We start from the raw sequence: 17,200 nt of genomic DNA on the forward strand, positions 1-17,200 counted from the left end.
TGGCGCCTCAAGCACCTCATATTTACTAATTCCACGTGGCGTACGTCACATGGCGGCGTAATTGATCATACGGCTCGCACTGGATGAACGGTCGAACAGGCTCAGAGCATCTGAGCGGGTGTCACCGGCCATAGGCTGCGATGGCGGCGCGGGTGGTCGGTACGACGACGTAACGGTGGTGCCTGAGGCGTACGACGATGACGCCATTTCGTGCGGCTTCTGCGTCTCCTCGTCGCTCTCCTCGTCATCGCGCAGCAGCGCCTCCAGCCCTCCACGCCGCGGCTCGTGCAGCTCCTGCCAGTGGCGGTCCTCCATGTACCACACAACGACACTGTACACAGCGACCGCAAGCACCACAGCGGTCAGCAGCAGCACGATAGCCGCGTACGCCCCCGCACCGCCATCGCTCGGCGCAAGGTGGTTCGCCGCGCTGACAAGGCACAGCGCCGCAAGGAGCACAAAGCTCGCCGCGTGCATCGCCGTCAGGAAGGCCGAGCGCATCATGTTCGTGAAGGCAACCATGCCCGCGCCCGCAAGCAGCACAGCCGCCATGCAGAAGTACTGGACGTGGCAGCCTCCCACGGGCGAGTGCACAGCCGCAATCAGGCACACCACGCACAGCACCGACAGCTGGAACACGCACCAGTACACGTGGCTGCCCCTCATGTTCGTCAGCATGCCGCCATACATCCGCTGCTGCGCCGCGGGGTACCAATACCCGACGGGGTACAGCAGGCGCTCGTGCAGCGGCTTCCTCGAAAACTGCCAGTACCTCTCGAAGCTCGCGCCCGTGTGGCGGGCAATCAAGTAGCACACGCCAGCAGGGAATGCCGCACCGTACAGCACGCCAACAACACCAATCACGCGGTGCTGCACGCGGGCGCCGGGCATCGCCAGTGCAAGAACGGAGCCAAAGAAGATGCCGAGGTGCATCGCGTGAGCCACAACGTACGTCAGGCTCGGGAAGCGCATCGCCGCCCACGCACTCGCCGCGTCCACGCCGCGCCACCGCTGGAAGGCCGCCGTCACACCGCAGTGCACGCACCCAAACACAGCGGCGAGCAGCGCGCTGCCCACCACCATCCACAGCGGGTCAAGGGCAGCAAACACCGACAGGAAGTACGGCAGCGCAACGGTGCTCGCACGCTCCTGCGCCGAGGCGCATGACATCCTCGCAAACACGCCGAGCGCCTGCATCTCCAGGATGGAGCCCAGCCCGCCGGTCACCACCACCGCAACAGCCGCCGCACCCGCAACAACGCCGGTGATCGCCGAGAGGGCACTGGCAGCGGCGGGCAGCGTGTCAAACCTGATCGTGAAGGAACCAAGCAGCACACCCTTGCAGCCGCCGGACACCGCCGCAGCGTCGCAGCGAATGACTATCGTCTCGTCGAAAGCAATGAAATAAGCGCGGTGCACGGGCACAGCCAGCTCCAGGACGGTGGACGGATTCGTCGCGTTGCACACCCACGTCGCGTTGCGCAGCATCGCTCCCCACGGACCACCGAACCCACTCGGCTGCGCCGTCGACACCGGCACAAAGCTCAGGTGCGTGCCGAGCTGCGGGTCACGTGCCCACCGAAACGGCGGCGGCAGCGCCACCATCAGCAGCGTCGGGACGGCGCTCCCACCGCCGCGGATGTCGTTCTGCGTCAGGCTCCCTCCAGCCGCCGTCGTCGTCACGGCGAGCGTCGGGCACGCCACGTCGCTCCACCACAGCGTGCTGCTCACCGACGCCGTCGGGGTCCGCGTGGGCGACAGCGCCACCGTTTCCGTCACCTGCAGGGTCTCCGTCGGCCCGTACTGCGTCGGACTGTAGTGCTCGGTGCTCAGGCTCGGCGTCGGCTTCCACGTTGGCGTCAGACTGCGCGTCTCCATCAGCGTCGCCGTGTGGCTCAGCGGCGGCCTAAAGAGCGTGCGGTTGCACCCGTCCACGTGCGGCAGTTACACCGGCAGGCAGTCGCGCCCGTACCCGCCCTCAGCACAGCGGCAGCCGCACGACCCCGACATCGCCCTCGTCGCAGCAGCAAAGCAGCGCACGTCGGCGTCGCACACCCCACACGCCACAGGACGGAATTCCCCGATGATACCGGCGGACCTGTAGTCCATCGGCCGCAGCGCCTGCCCGTTGAGCGTCAGGCACCCCACGACGAAATTTCGGCCGGCGCCCCCGAGCGCAACGGTGCCGTCCATCACAACGGGCCCACTGCCAGCGCTCCCGTGGAGCGTCAGCGTGCTCTGCACAAGGTCCGCACTGCGCGGGTACGACGGCACCGACAGAAGCCTGCCGCTGATGCTGTTGCCGCGCACCGACAGCCACGACCCGGACACAAACGACGCCGACCCCCGCAGCACCAGCAGCGCGCCATCGGTCAGCGCACCGGCGTTGTCGTTCACTACGACGGCAGACGCGTTGGCCTCCACACCGCTGTCGAACACCAACCCATGCGCGGCGTACACCTGGCTCCCCGACACGCGCAGCACAGCGCCCCCCGACGCAACCACGCGCGCACTCGCGTACAACGCATATTCGCCACCGAGCACAGCCGCGTCCAGCGCCACACCGCCACCGACAAGCTCCAGCACAGCGCCGTCCACCGCCACCGTCCGCCCACCAGTCATCACGGTCACGAGGGCCACGCCGGACACAACCAGCACGGACCGCACGAGCCGCAGGCCCGACAGCACCAGCACCGGTGCGTACGGCGAGGACTGCGAGCCAAGAAGATACACAAGCGGCGTCGACGTCGCGGCAACCAGCAGGGATTCCGTCACCGTCAGCACAGACCCCGCGGGGAACGTGCCGGTCAGAACAAGCGCACCGTTCAGCGCCTCCACGTCGCACACCGACAGCTCCACCGGCCCGCTCTCGTCGCTCCCCGCCGCCACCGCACCGCGCAAGCCTCCTCCGCCCATCACGTACAACACGGCGCCGTTCAGCAGCGACACGTTCTGCACAACGATCCGCACGCCGTCCCGCGCCATCCACGGCACGTAGAGCACAGGACTCACGCCGTCCAGCACAACGCGGCGCAGCGTCACCTCGCTCGCGCCAGCAGGCACGAAGAAAACCGACCGCACCGTCACGCTCTCGCGGACAAACACACTCGGCGCAGTGCCCACTGCGGGCGGCAGTGCGGGAGCTCCCACAGGCACGCACGCCTCGCCGTACCCGCCGCTGCCGCACGCGCACACGCACACACCGTTCCTCATGCTCGCCGACGCCGTCCCGGGCGCGTAGCAGTGCGTGTCCCTGTCGCAGGCGTCGCACCCAACAACGTCGATGCTCCCAGCGTCGCCAAAACCAGCCGCTGCGTACTCCTCCGCCGTCAACAGGACACGTCCACCAGCGTCGTTGCACGCCACCCTCAAATGCGCCCCTGCCGCAAGCAACAGGCTCAGCGACAGCATCCGTGGCAGCAGCGCTCGGTTGCGCACAAAGCTCAGCGTGCTCCCAGCAGCGGTCACAGCGCCAGCGGCGTAGAGCATCTCCCTCGAGACACCGTCGTGCACGTTGCCCTTCGCCAGCAGCATCGACCCGCCGGCCAGACTCACCGTCGAATAAAACGCCACCGCGTAGTCCTCCGTCGACAAGAATTCGCTCCGCACAAGCGCCACAGCGGAGCCCGACACGCTCACAGCCCCACGCACGGACACCGCGTGCTTGCACAGCAGGAAGTCGCTGTCAACAAACGCCACAACGGAGCCGCCAATGGCCGCAACACCGCCCTCCACCGACACGCACAGCCCCAGCGCCGTCTGCACCAACAGTCCGTCCACGTGCAGCGCACCGCGCGACGACAGCGCCACGCCGCCAACCACCAACACGCCAACAGCGTCGCGGAACACGGCCGCCACATGCGTGCGCGCAATGGTCAGCACACTCCCCGTCAGATTCACGCTGTGCAACACGAGGCACGCGGAGGCGGCGCCAAGGTCGTAGGTGTCATGGTACGCAACGCGCTTCTCTGCGATCAGCACCGAGTCCACCACAGTGAGGCGCGAGCCCGGCGGAAATCGGTTCGCCACCACCACGCCGCCGCCGGAGCGCGACTCAAGCCCGCTGATCAACACATCGGCGCGCTCGCCAGCAGGCGGGTCGGAACGCCACCCGACAACGTACAGGCTCGCTCCGCCCACAAACGTGCAGTTCGCCAGCGTCACTTTGCGCACGCTCCCTGACATCGACGCCACGTCCACCACGACGTCCGCCGCAAAGGTCACACCAACGTAGCACACCACCGACGTCCCGAAACCGACGTTCACCTCCACATCCACATGCAAATCCCGCACGCACAAGTCGGCGCCGTCGGTGCTCGGCGGCTCGGGAACAGCAACGGGCAGGCACGCATCGCCGTGGCCGCCCTCAGCACACGCGCAGGCGCAGACATCACTCGTGGCCGTCGCCGTGTACGCAGGGAAGCACGACGTCGCGAGGGCGCATGGATCGCTGCAGGTCAGAATGGTGGCATTGTACACGGACGGGATGGCGTAGTTCGCTTCCCCCTCGCCGTTCATGGTGTTGCACGCAGCCACAATCGCTCCGTTTGTGAGATCGCGGGACCCCGTGGATATCCGCAGAGCTGTCGGCTTGTCAGTGCTGGACATGAGTCGGTTGCCAGACACAGACACCGTGGAGTCGCGGAGATTCACCGTGGGGTCAAAAACAGTTAGGGCTTCCGATGGGGACATGTGGCAGAGGTTGCCGCTCACCTGCAGCCAGGAGTTGTAGTAGATGTAGGAGAATTCGCTTAAAAAAAACACAACCGAGCTTCCCTGCATGTCGTTGCCCTGAAACACAACCGCTGACCGAGACTCCACACGTAATGTCAAAGTTAGTAATAAAAAGTAACTCACCGGCCTCGTCACAAGATTGCCTCGGATCACCACGGCAGAGTTGTTCAGTACACTCAGCGATGAGGATTGGCTAGAACCTTCAATATTTATCAGCGTACTGTCACCGCCAGCCATATGAAACGTGTTGCCCATCATCGCAAACACGGAGTACCACGACACCCTCAGCGAATGTCCGAAAGCATAAATGGCGCTTGACGATGCCGTCACGCTCTGAAACACATTTCCACTGAGCACCACCGCGGAGTCGTTGCTGATCGCCAGTCCATTCATCGCAACGCATGACTGGTTCCATATGTCCAAACACGGCCGAGGGATCAGCCTCGTGACAGTAAAGCGGTTCCCGCTGATCGTGATGTTCGTGCGCGGTGGGAACACACCCTCCGGGATGAGCAGCGCGTCACTAAATGTGCTGCCGGCGACGAGGATGTTCAGCGACCCCACAGCGGCGTACGCGTTGCCCAACAGCACCAGCACGGCGCCGTCCCTCCACGTGCATCCATCGAACGTGACATTCGCCACGTCGCCCGTCATCGCCCCAATCAGCACCGTCAGGCTCATGCCGCCCCCGCTGAACGTCACGTTGCGGTAGCACAGCCACGACAGCCCGCCGCCCACAGCCTGCGCAACCTCGGGGTACACCATGTCGCTGATGCACTCACCAACCGGCGGTGGCAGCGGTGTGGGCAGCACTGGCGGTAGCGGTGGCGGTGGCGAGCCAGCAGGCACAGGCACCGGGACACACACATCGCCGTGCCCTCCAGCAGCGCACTGGCACTTGCAGTCAATGACCGCCGTCGTCAGCGGAGCAAAGCAGTCGCCCTCCTTCGTGCACTGCCCGCACGCGGCAACAGTCGTCACGCCTGTGATGCCGTTCAGCTCCAGTTCAGCCGCCGTCGTCACCTCCCGTCCCGCGACCGTCAGACACCCAGCAACGAAACGGTAACCGGCCTCAACCCGCTTCAGCAAGGATACCGACAACCCCGTCGAGTCCATCCTGCAGCCCGTCAGCGTCACAGCACTGCTGCCGTCAATGCTCACAAATGCGGACTCAGTGTCGTAGAACATCGCACCCACCTCCACTTTGTTGTCGCGCCAATCCAACCAGCTTGACTGCTGAACAGTCCACAAGTCATCGTTATAGATGGCGTAGCGCACGGAGCCGCTGTTCCCCACCACGCGCAGCACGCTGTGATCCGACACGCTGAATCCTTGGTGCTGGTACAGCAGGCTTACCCCGGAGAACATCGTATTGCTGAGCAGTGCAAAAACGGAGTGGTCACTCACACTGAGACTCTGCAAATAGAACACGTGTGTGTATCCCTCAAAGCTGCAGTACCGCACGTACAGCGAGCTGCCACCCACCAGCTTGATTGCCACTGTCGAGTACAAACCAAAAGCACCGTACCTCGTTGCATGCGCTTTGACGTTGCTGACCAACAGCGTTGACGCACTCAAAACAACATTCCGCAACATCACCACGCTCAGCATGTTGTTCACAGTGTCCAAAAACTGAACTGTAGAGGACTGTACCGCGTCAACCTCCGTGATGGCGATGTCGCAGTGCTGCGGGAGGGCATGTATAAAGGCAACGGCGGAGGACCGCAACACCGTCTGGCTCACGCGGATCAGGACGCCGGACGACTCGGCAGCTCCAACACCCCCAACAAACTGCAGCGCGGCACCCTCACGGAAAGTGCACCCGGTGAGCGTGATGTTGATGGGGAGATGCAGCGGCATGCTGTTGAGGAAGAACGTCAGCACAGAACGCCTGCCGCTGAATGTCACGCCCACGTAGCAGTGGTGCGTCTTCCACATCTTCAGCGCGAGGTTCGTCAGCGTCTCGTTCACCACGCAGCTCGTGTCGCCGTCGACGGCTCTCTCCGCTACGGGAGGCACAACCGCGTCGGACACCTCGAGGGGAAGACACGACGCGCCATGCCATCCCTCCTTGCAGCTGCACGAGCACGAGCCGCGGTCCACCGACTCCGTCCCGGGCATGTAGCACGCCGCGTCATCGTTGCATGTGCCACACCTGAACACCACCGCTTCCTCCGGAAACACATCGCCGTCCGACACCTCCTCATCACCCTGCAGGTTGCACCCCACCACAAACCGCGCGGGTAAAGCAACAATCCTGTTCGATTTAGAAAGCTTGGCAAAGAGTGCGCTTCCTTCCACCTGACGGTTGTGCGCAAGCGCCACGGTGGTGCCGCTGCCCGACAGCTGAATTTCTTGCCAGGAATACGGAATAGTTAATACTGAGGCTGCACCCACGTTGTTGCCCTCCACACGCCACTGCGCACCACCCCGAAGTGTCACCGAGCCAGACACATACACCAGCGCGGAATCAAAAATTTCTGTCCTGCCGACAAAGGCGCAGTCCGCCACTCGCAGCAGCCCCGCAGACCTCACGGTGGTATCACCAAAAAGATAAACGCCGTTAGCCGAGCTCATCGTGTTGTCCTCCACGTCAAAGTAGCCGCTGTTCCTCACATCAACAGAAGTAACGCAAACAGATGATTCCACACCCTCATCGTCTTCCGCTGTGCTCAGCGTATTTCCCTTCACGATAATCCCGCCACCATCAACAACAATGCCACTGGAGAAATAGACCGCGTACCAGTTCCCCTCAATTGTGTTTTTAATTAGAAGCAGTGACGAGATTGTCCCGGGGTAAAAATCCACAAATAAAATGGCGTGGCTCGACGTCGTCACAATCGTACCTCCCGCCACCAGTATCTGGGAGCTCGCGCCAAAAACACCCCTGAACTCCAGCTCACCAGAATCCAGCATCGAGGAGACCACGTTCACGTGCACGCACGCACCACTCCCCTTGATCGACAGGCCCATGAGGACGCACTGCAGCACCGTGATGTTGAGTGTCTGCTGTGGTGCGTCAAAATACGACAGGTCCAGCACAATCGCGGCAGTGAAGGTCACGCTGACAAAGCACAGACCACGCACACCGGGATCAGGATAGTCAACGGAGTCGATGCTGCCACCGTGCACGCAGCGGACCTCCGTGTCCCTCGCGTCGGGGGGCGGAAGCGGCCCAAGGCCGTCCGGAACCGCAGCCGGCAGACACGTGTCGCCGTAGCCGCCAGCAGCACACACACACTCACAGCCGCTGATGCTGCTCGTCCTCGCAGCGAAGCAAACGGCGTCCATGGTGCACGCGCCGCAGTCCAACACCATCACGGGTGCTCCAATATTGAGGTCGACTCCGTAATTCGTCACAGGAGAGCCCCTTGCCGCGTTGCACACGCCGTAGATGATCGGGTGCGTGTCGGATGGTGGTGACCAACTGTTTGTCATACTTACAATGGTTGACGAGTACGAGCCGTACGTAAAACTGTTGTCAAGTATCGACCACACACTCCGATCGCGGAACGCAACGCTGCTTTCCTTGACTATGTACACAACGTAGGCGGTGCGGAACTCGTTGTCGCGGTGCACCAGCCAGCTGCCGCCGGTCACAGTCAGCGTGGTTGCCATGAGCATGGCGAAGCCAAGACGGAACGTGCTGGACAAAATCTGCAGTACGCTGCCGCCAGCCACAACAACATCCTTGAACACACACGCGGCTTTGCCGTATTCGGTGCTCGGAGCACTCCACGAGCTGTTCTGTATGGAGAACACGGAGCCGCCGCCAACGCGCAGGTCCGACGCAAGGGCGTACATCACGTGTGTCTGCGACCCAACAATGCAGTTGTCCATGTAGAAGACGCTGGACAGGCTGGCGCCAAGGCCGCGCTCCACGAGGATCGCAGCGCACGAGCCCCCGCCACACACCAGCGTAGACCGCGTCATGACAAACCGCGTCGACAGAAGCCGGACGCCGTCGAGGGCAAGCGCGGGGCCGTACCGGAATCTCGCGTGTCCAGTGGTCGTCGGCACGTACTGCGACCCGCCAACCGTCGCGCGCAGCGTTGAGTTCGCCAGCAGCACACTCGAGTGCAGCGGCATCGCGCCATGCAGCACGATCGTGCCCTCCAGCGACGTCACATTCGTCATGTTGACGAGGGCGTGGGGCATCAGGCGCGCCGTGCTCTCGCTGAGGCCGCCAATCCGCAGCTGCGCGCCGCCCTCAAGCACGCAGTGGCGCAGCGTCACTTTCAGCGCGTCGGCGAACGCGTCCATCGAGCGCAGGTCCACCGCCACAGTGATCGGCCCGCTGAACACCACCGAGTCGAAGCACGCCGTCGCACGCCCGCCGCCAACCGTCACCGACTCCGTCAGCGTCACGCCACTCACGCAGCCCTCCGCACCGCCACCACCGCCACCGGACCTCGCAGGCGGCACGTCGAACGGCAGGCACGCCTCGCCCACACCGCCGTCGCGGCAGCCGCACACGCAGTCGGTGAACGAAGCCGTCAGCGCATCAAAGCACGCCAGCGCTGCCGCACAGCCGTCGCACGGCAACACGCTCACGGAGGGCAGACCGGCCATGCGGTAGTCGCCGCCGCTCTGCAGCACCCGGCCGCCGGCACGGTTGCACTGCACCGACACGGCACCGCTCGTGATCGTCAGCCCGGAGACAAGCGTCGCGCCGGTGGCAGCGCAGCGCGCAATCGACACCGCACCGCCGCTCAGCGTCACACCCGACAGCGAAGCCACAGACGACGCCTCGCCCACCGCCCACACGTCGTGCAGCTCCAGCCACCCGCCGGCACCGACCGTTCCACCGTCGCAGCGCACCAGCGACGACGCGACAGACCCCTCGACACCCACGAAGCGCAGCACCGAATCAACCACCGCGAGGCGCTCTCCAAGCACAAGGCCGCCGCCGCTGCTCACAACCGACACGTTCGTCACGGAGAACACCGAGTGGCCCCACAGACTGAGACGCGACGAGGACGACACACGCAACGCGGAAGCGGTCGGACCGCCCGACGCCTCCAGCGACACGCCGTCAAGCACCACCGCGCTCGACAGCAGGTCCACACCGCCGCCAACGTACACCGCCGACCCGCCCGCCTGCAACGACCTCAGCACAGTGTTGCTCACACGCAGCTGCGTGTGCAACAGCGACGTCGCGTGCAGCACAAGCGGCGACGCCACCGCATCCGTCAGCCCACTCAGCTGGGAGTAGCGCATCGGTCCCGGCGTCACAATCGTCGAGTCACGGACCGTCACATTCGTGTGTGCCGGCAGGTTGTGCACAAACACAAGCGAGCAGTAGCCGCCGGACAGTCCGCTCACGCTCACCTCCAGGCTCCGGTCACTCGCCGGCTCGCCGCTGTAGCCCCGCACGTAGATCTGCGCGCCGCCGTCGCACACGCAGTTCCTCAGTTCGATGCGCAGCGCGCCGGGAAGCATCGCCGCCACATCGAACACCACAGCCACGCCGTTCGTGATGTACACGCCGTCCATCAGCACCGTATCCACGGCGCGGCCAACCGTGATGGCTCTGTCCACCGTGCCGCCCCGCAGTCGCAACACCACCGCATGCACCGCGGGCATCCACGCAGCAGCAGCAACCAGCGCCAACGCCATAAGCAGCGCCACACGCACAGCCGCAATGGCCCTGCGCTGCACACGGTGCCGGCTGCGCGGACACGCACCCACCGCAGACCGCATCCACCAACCCAAACACGTATCAACAGGGCCGTCGTGGTGTGTCGCACTCGCCCTGTCGACCATAATTCCAGCTTTCAAAATCCCTTCCTACAGATTGCGAATCCAGTGACACGATTCCGCCAGATCGTTATACTAATACTGCTAAACCTAATACTGCAAGTAATCCCTAACGCCTTGAAACGATAGTTGTGCTGGCCAAGCAAAAGTATCTCTAACTGCACGCTCAGAAAAGAATAAGAGGCAGCAACAACAGTAACCAAACACAGTGGCACGCAGAGGCATCCGGTCATACACAATAACCTTCATAGTACAGCCGCCGAAGCAAAGCAGCGCAGACGCAATCAATTCAGTGACACCATCGCCTTCCCACCGCCCATACAACCCCGTACAGCCACCGTGCCGAGTGGCGGAATCCCGGCAAAAAGCCACATGACCACTGGCACCGCTCCTGTTACCGAGTGGCTGCATCACGGGGCGGTCCCGATGCCGTGCACGACACACAAGAGCCGAGGCAGACCACGTGGCAGCGTTACGACCGCCGGCCATCAAGCGCGTCCAAAAGGTGTTGTTGGTGTTGTTGGTGCGTAAGTGGAGTGGAGAGCTCGCCGGTTGCCAGCAGTCAAAGCATCGTTTCTCGCTCACGCGAGTCGGCATTGCGCAGCAATCAGCGGCAACATGCGCGCCCGACATACAAAACAAAGGAAACACAAGGAAGCACGGCAGCACTCAAACACGGGGAAAAAGGTCCACATCGATTTTGCATTCCAATTGGCTCACAGACATCCGGATGGTGGTCGCGACGCTGCTCTGAGGTGCGTGTGGCGTGTGACTGCAGTGGACGGAGGGATGATGAGAGGGGTGGGAGACGCAGTGCGGCCCTCATCCATCTCGGTTGACTGTGACACCGGTGACGTCCTCCCGTCACATCGCCTGCAGCAAAGACCGTCGCCGTCAGCAGCGGTCGGTGCCTTCCCTCTCCCACTGGGGCGCAACTCCACCAACGCATTCGCTCGTCTCCTCCCCCACCAACACAACGAGGGGGCAGCGGCAAAAGATGAGACACGCGCGGCAAGCGCGCAGTCGCAGAGCCCCACTGCTGCCGCCATGGCCAAACAAGGTCGGCTGCAGGGCGCAAAAAGAAGGGCAAACACCCCATCAAACGCCTTGGCACCACGTGGAAGCACCGCAACCGACACACAAGGCAAAGCGCCGTGAAGCAGGCACCAAAACCAAAGCTCCCACAACAAATTCATCGTGGAGCAAAAGAAAACATTATGCGAGCGCAGAAAAAATCACACAAACTGAAAAACAACAATGACGGTGCAGAGGCAATAAATGGTCGTGGTGCGCAGCAGCCGTGGCATCGCGCCCCTCCCTCATCTAACAGCACCGCACCGCAACGCACCGTGACGACAGCGTGCAATGACGACGATTGAGTAGCACACACAAAGCGGAATAAACGTTTCATACCGCACTCGCTCAAATTTACGCTCTCAGTATGTACTGCCAACAACACAGGGAAGGACACGGAAGGGGACTGTGTCATCCATCGACCTTCTGCCCAAAACAGACCTTCCCCATCCTCCTCCTCGCCACACCCTGGGTGCCGCGAAACGCCGTCAAGCAGAGCCACGTGTATGGAATTCTCCAATGCGCAGGGCGAGGCTGGCAGCCACCCACGCTCACTCCCGCACACATATCCTTTCCCACAACTTTCCCACACACAAAAGGGCAAAGACATGGAAAAGAAAAGCTCGCCGCACAACGCATGCAGCAGCACCGCCATCCACTTCTCACTGCAAGATAGAGCCATGCGCACCGCACACACCCATGGCCGCAACGAGATGGACGGGGCGCATACAAGCTCACGGCGCTGTCATTCACTTCTCTCTGCCCCGACGGATTGGAATTACGCCCCACAGCAGGTCGTGGTGGGTGGCGTCCCACACTCACAGTGAGGCACGGCGCACACCATCTTCTCCCTCCGAGTGCACTCAGCAGACCGGCGCCCAGTCACCCTCGTGCCATCGCAATGGGGAACAAAGACAATCGTCGTCGCGGAACATCAGTGTCTCTAGCAGGAAAAAAGAAAAAAATGAGGCATGTCAGCAGCACAGCCAGCAGAGAAACACTCAACGGGACACGTAAGCACTCAGCGGCAGTGAACATTGTAAAGGAAAAAACAAAAAAGAATGGGTGGGTGTCCGGAATGACCCCCAAAAGTAAAAGAAAAATTAATAGAAAATTGATGCGGCAGGCCTTTTATTTCATGTGCCGAGCAGCACAAATCAACCGTGTTTATATACATATTGCCCGCACCAAAAAGAAAAAAAGAAAATTGAAGCAAAAAGAAAAAAGATCGCATTATTATTCCACCAGCCCACACAACATCCCCAACATTTCACGCGGCATCCGACATGTTCTTCCAATCCTCGTTTCATGCAGTCCGTGGGACGCACAGCCGCAGGGCCGGCACCGCATGGGCAACAAAAAACAAGCAAAAGGGACAAACACTTCGCTCATTACAGTGTGCAGCAGACAGCCATTAAGTAAAGAAGAAAGTGAGGATGCACAGTGGTCCGTCGGCAATACGTCCGGCACAGCTCTCCGCCCTCCATCACCACACGGTGGCAGCGGCACACACCCATCCACAGAAAAAAAAGCAGAACGAAAAGAAAAACACGGCGGCAGGGTGTGGCTGTGTGTGTGGCGCTGCGGGTGTCTGCCCGCCCTGGCCGCAAACAAAACAAAACAAGAGGGAAAGAAATGTGTGCTCCGCCCCACAGGCCCTCGTCGCACGCCCACACGTCACGGCTCCCTCAGCGCGCCGTTCGTCGCGGCCCCTCCTCATGCGTGCAGCAGGCGAGGCGCACAGGGCCGTCGTCATGAGCGTGTCGGTGGTGTGCGAGTGGAGCAGTTGGGCGGCAACACACGGCACCCCTCGCAGGAAGAGTGCAGCAACAAACAATTAAAGAGGGAAGAGTAAAAAGAAAAAACGCCCATAGTGATTGCCCCCAAAAGCAAAAAAAGAAGGGATGGGGGACTGAGAGATTAAAAAAAGAAAAACAACTTAAAAACGCAAATAAAGCAGGAAAAATAAATAAAAGTTATTTTTGAAGAGAAATTCATTGCCAGGTGTGTGTGTGTGTCGGGGCAGCGGAGGTCGCAATTGTTTTCACACGGCAGCCAGTCACTCCTCACAGAGCCGCAAACCCCCACAGTTCCAACAGAAGAAGCAGCGATGGCAGCAGTCTGCTCTCACGCACGGTGCCGGCATCACTGTTATTCCCCTGCGACACATTTCCGAGACTGCTGCTGAGTGCCGCAGCATTTACGTCCCTGACCTGTGTGTTAACCTCCTCCTCCTGCCCATTCGTTCCTCCTCTTGTCTGCATTGTTGGCTCGCCATCAGCAGTAGAACCGCTATCCACAGTTTGAGTTCCATCGAGAGATGTTCCTGACGTCACCTGCACTACGGACTCCTCTTCTGCTGAGGGAGTACTGACAGTGGACACCGCTGTTGTGGATGCACCGCCACTGCCCGCACCTTTACTGTTCCCCATCGACTGTCCCTGTTCCGTCAGCTGTGTTCCGGCAGGAGTAGACGGAGTTTCGGTTTGCTGAGCATTCGGGGTCACCAGAGGAGTGGGAGGCACAACGGAACCAGAAGAAACGGTTGAAGGATCCGACGGCTTCTCTTCCAAAGATGGAGTGGGAGCTTTATTCGGGGTAAGCGCAGTAATCTCTTCAGAGCTCAACGGACAGTTGTACAGCAGGACGTTCGTCACAGTCACAGGCACGTCTTCTTGTCCCCGTGTCTTGTCTCCATCCCCTCCAATGTAGAAGTGCGAGATCTCTTTTGAATCTGTATTTTCCAATCCACATGGGGCATTTCCACCCACACGCTGACCATCGACGTACGCGGAGCCCTGGCTGCCGTTCCGTCGCAAAATTACCACGTGGTCTTTCTTCGTTGTCTCCGGATCCCAATCGCTGCTGTGCTCCGTAGTTGTCTTGCCACCGCACAGAAACCGCCACTTCTTCTTTTCTTTGTCGTAGGACAGTCCCAGCATTAAGGGATTCTCATCGCCATTCATCTTCGCACCAAGCAAAGGAATGGGAGAACCCTCCTTCGGCACACCGTCGATGGACACCGTCGCCACAAGGGTGAAGTTGTAGTTCGCGAAGTGGTACAGCTGATTCTCCCCTTGCTTGCCAACGGGCCACTCCGCCCACGCTCCCCGGAACTTCACACCATCGGAAGCCTTTGCAGCCCCATCATTCCCCTTTATTGTGGCGTTCACCCCGAGGTACTCGTCCCTCCATGTGTTCTCAGAGAAGTTGCCCGACAAAAAGCCAACCAGCCCATCCGTGATCTTATCAGCGCTGCAGGCAGTTTCACTTAAACGATCCTTCCCAGCAAGTAAGGTGGAACACAGCTGGGAGACACGTTCGTCCACTTTCTTCCACGTCTTCAGCACCTCCTTCACCTTCTCCAACTGTGCAGTCAGACGCACAGAAGCCATACCGAGTGATGCGTCCTCATCACCGCTCTCCTTCTCGTACAGTGCAATCAACTCATCCTTCTTATTAGCACCACCTCCACCTTTGTACAACAGGGAGCTGGCGGTAACTTCGTCATCATCCTTCTCGGATACCGGCCCAATATCAACAATGTGCGTGTTGTCCGTCAGCCAAAGATGGAGTACGCCCTTTCCATTGCCGTCCTTACTTGAATACACCGGCAGAGTGATGAGCATCACGTCCCTGTCATCGCCAATCTTCGCTGTGGTGAACCCGCTCCCAACGAGTTCAACCTTTTCACCCTTTTTGTTGCCCCACACGCGCGAGAGTGTCCCGAGTGCCTCCGCCCACGAATCCCCCTTGTCACCGGACTCGTACACCCTGCGGCGGCCACCATCACACGCAGTCATCATCATGAGTTTGTCCTTCTCCCAATTCACGACGGAGGGATCACCGCAGCCATCGGCAGACATCCCCTTCGACAGCTTCCAACTATTATTATCCTTCGAGTGTATGATTAGCGAAACGGTCGTTGTCTTTCCGTCCTTTTCTTTGCCATCACCCTGGTTCCTCTTCTTTCTCGTCCCTTCCAGCGGGAACACAAGCGTACCGTCCTCCATCTTAACATCCGATCCACCGCTGCCAATCAGCCGCATCAAAGATTCGTGTTGTTTGACTTTATAACTCCACGGGAGACCGTAAGTGTCACTCCAATAAATTCTTTTTTTACTGTCAACAGTACTGACGTTCCCTTTCACCAGCATGAGTCCCCAGCCACCTGCCTGATCATCAGAGGCACCTTCAAAACTGTAATTTCCAGCAAGCATGTAAATATCACTTCCCTGCACAACTGTTGTTGGCTTACTCACATGTATTCTCGTGCCGCTTTTGGTGCCAGCCTGGTCCGCTATACGGCAGGAGCATTCGCCTTGTTCGGACGGACATTCCTCCAGCACTTGTGTCTTCAATTCAGTTGTGTCCAACTCCTTGCTTGCTTGTTCATCAGTCCACTTCAGAAGCTTCGAGGCAATCCCAGTAAAATCACCTTCACCCTTCGTACAATGCGCCTCGGCAGCGGCAAACACATCACTCCTCACTTTCAAAAGACTGGGAACACGGAGCAAACTCACTGTTTCTTCATCTTTCTTACCTCTCCAAACATAATGTTTACCCTTTGAACATTCCGGAGATGACGCCTCACCAGCGGGCGCAGCTCCATCACTGCCGCAGCAGAACATCACAAAAAGAGGGGGAGCAGCACCGCGGAATAGAAGAGATGCCGGGACATGTTAGGCCTCTGCGGCTCACTTTCTCTTCCTTCCCTCCTCCCTCCGCTGGATCCGGTCACGCGGCGACGGTTGTCTGTGCGGGGTGCCTTCACTGCAGCAACACGTGAGAGCATATAAATATGTGTGTGTGGGCGGTGTGTGTGCTGTTGGTCCTTTCAGCGCCTTCAAAGTTCACAGTAGCGATTAGCGCTTGTTTTCCTTCTTCGTGTGTAAATAAGAAAGAAATAGAGAGAAAACATGCCAAGAAAAGAGGATAAAACAGCGAGCACCCTCACCCATCCACAGTGAGTGGCATCATAATCCGCACCGCAGTCACTCCCAACAACAACAACTCACGCACACAGACACACGGAACAGGAGATGGATGAACAGTGCACCGGGAACACACAGCGACGGTCAACACCAGAAGAAGCAGCAGGAGCCACGGCGGGAGCGTCGTTATTCGTCACGCTTCAGCAGACACTGAACAACGTCCACACACAAAGCAACCAGCGGGAGGCAAAAGGGCACAGCCGCACATCACAGCACTCATGCGCTGCCGCCAGTCATTTGGCTGCTGTCTCCCCTAAAGCTCCTGCACATCATTCCACACAGCCGGAGAATCCCTCGTCGACAAAACCACGACGGGAGAGACACGTCGGCAGGTACAGCTGTTCGAAGAGAGTCAATAGACACTCGTCCCAGGCATCCTCAACGCCACGCCATTCAATTGCTGCACGCCGCCAAAATAACAACCGCATCACGTCAACGAGGCAAATCGCAGACTCACGACCTCCATCCTCGCAAGAGCAACCGCAGAGAGAAAATCTTGTGCGTGCGTGCGTTCTCAGCGTCCACGCCACTCCACAGCGTGTGAAACAAAGAGATTCTGCGCATTTGTCCGTGTGTTTTTCAAAGCCTAAACTTGCGGAGCTGCCTTGCGATACGAGAGAGTCTGAAGAAAGCAACAG

General features: G+C 60.2%; 1 non-coding gene and 2 pseudogenes across 1 annotated transcript, besides 3 other annotated features; all 3 read right to left on the bottom strand.

Annotated features, from left to right (window-relative positions):
- Nucleotides 1-12,877: part of a sequence feature (areas not merged during assembly with more than two copies in the genome that could not be assigned to a particular haplotype) that runs on past the window's edge.
- Nucleotides 52-10,500, bottom strand: Tc00.1047053511063.80 (annotated as a pseudogene).
- On the bottom strand, nucleotides 11,046-11,117 carry Tc00.1047053511063.90. Its single transcript, XR_008255742.1, has one exon. It is a non-coding gene; the product is annotated as a C/D small nucleolar RNA (snoRNA), TB8C3C3 (small nucleolar RNA).
- Nucleotides 12,878-13,980: a sequence feature (haploid, Esmeraldo-like haplotype).
- On the bottom strand, nucleotides 13,635-16,364 carry Tc00.1047053511063.100 (annotated as a pseudogene).
- Nucleotides 13,981-17,200: part of a sequence feature (areas not merged during assembly with more than two copies in the genome that could not be assigned to a particular haplotype) that runs on past the window's edge.

This window comes from Trypanosoma cruzi, genomic scaffold, assembly GCF_000209065.1.
Source record: "Trypanosoma cruzi strain CL Brener 1047053517041 genomic scaffold, whole genome shotgun sequence".
Lineage (NCBI taxonomy): Eukaryota > Euglenozoa > Kinetoplastea > Trypanosomatida > Trypanosomatidae > Trypanosoma > Trypanosoma cruzi.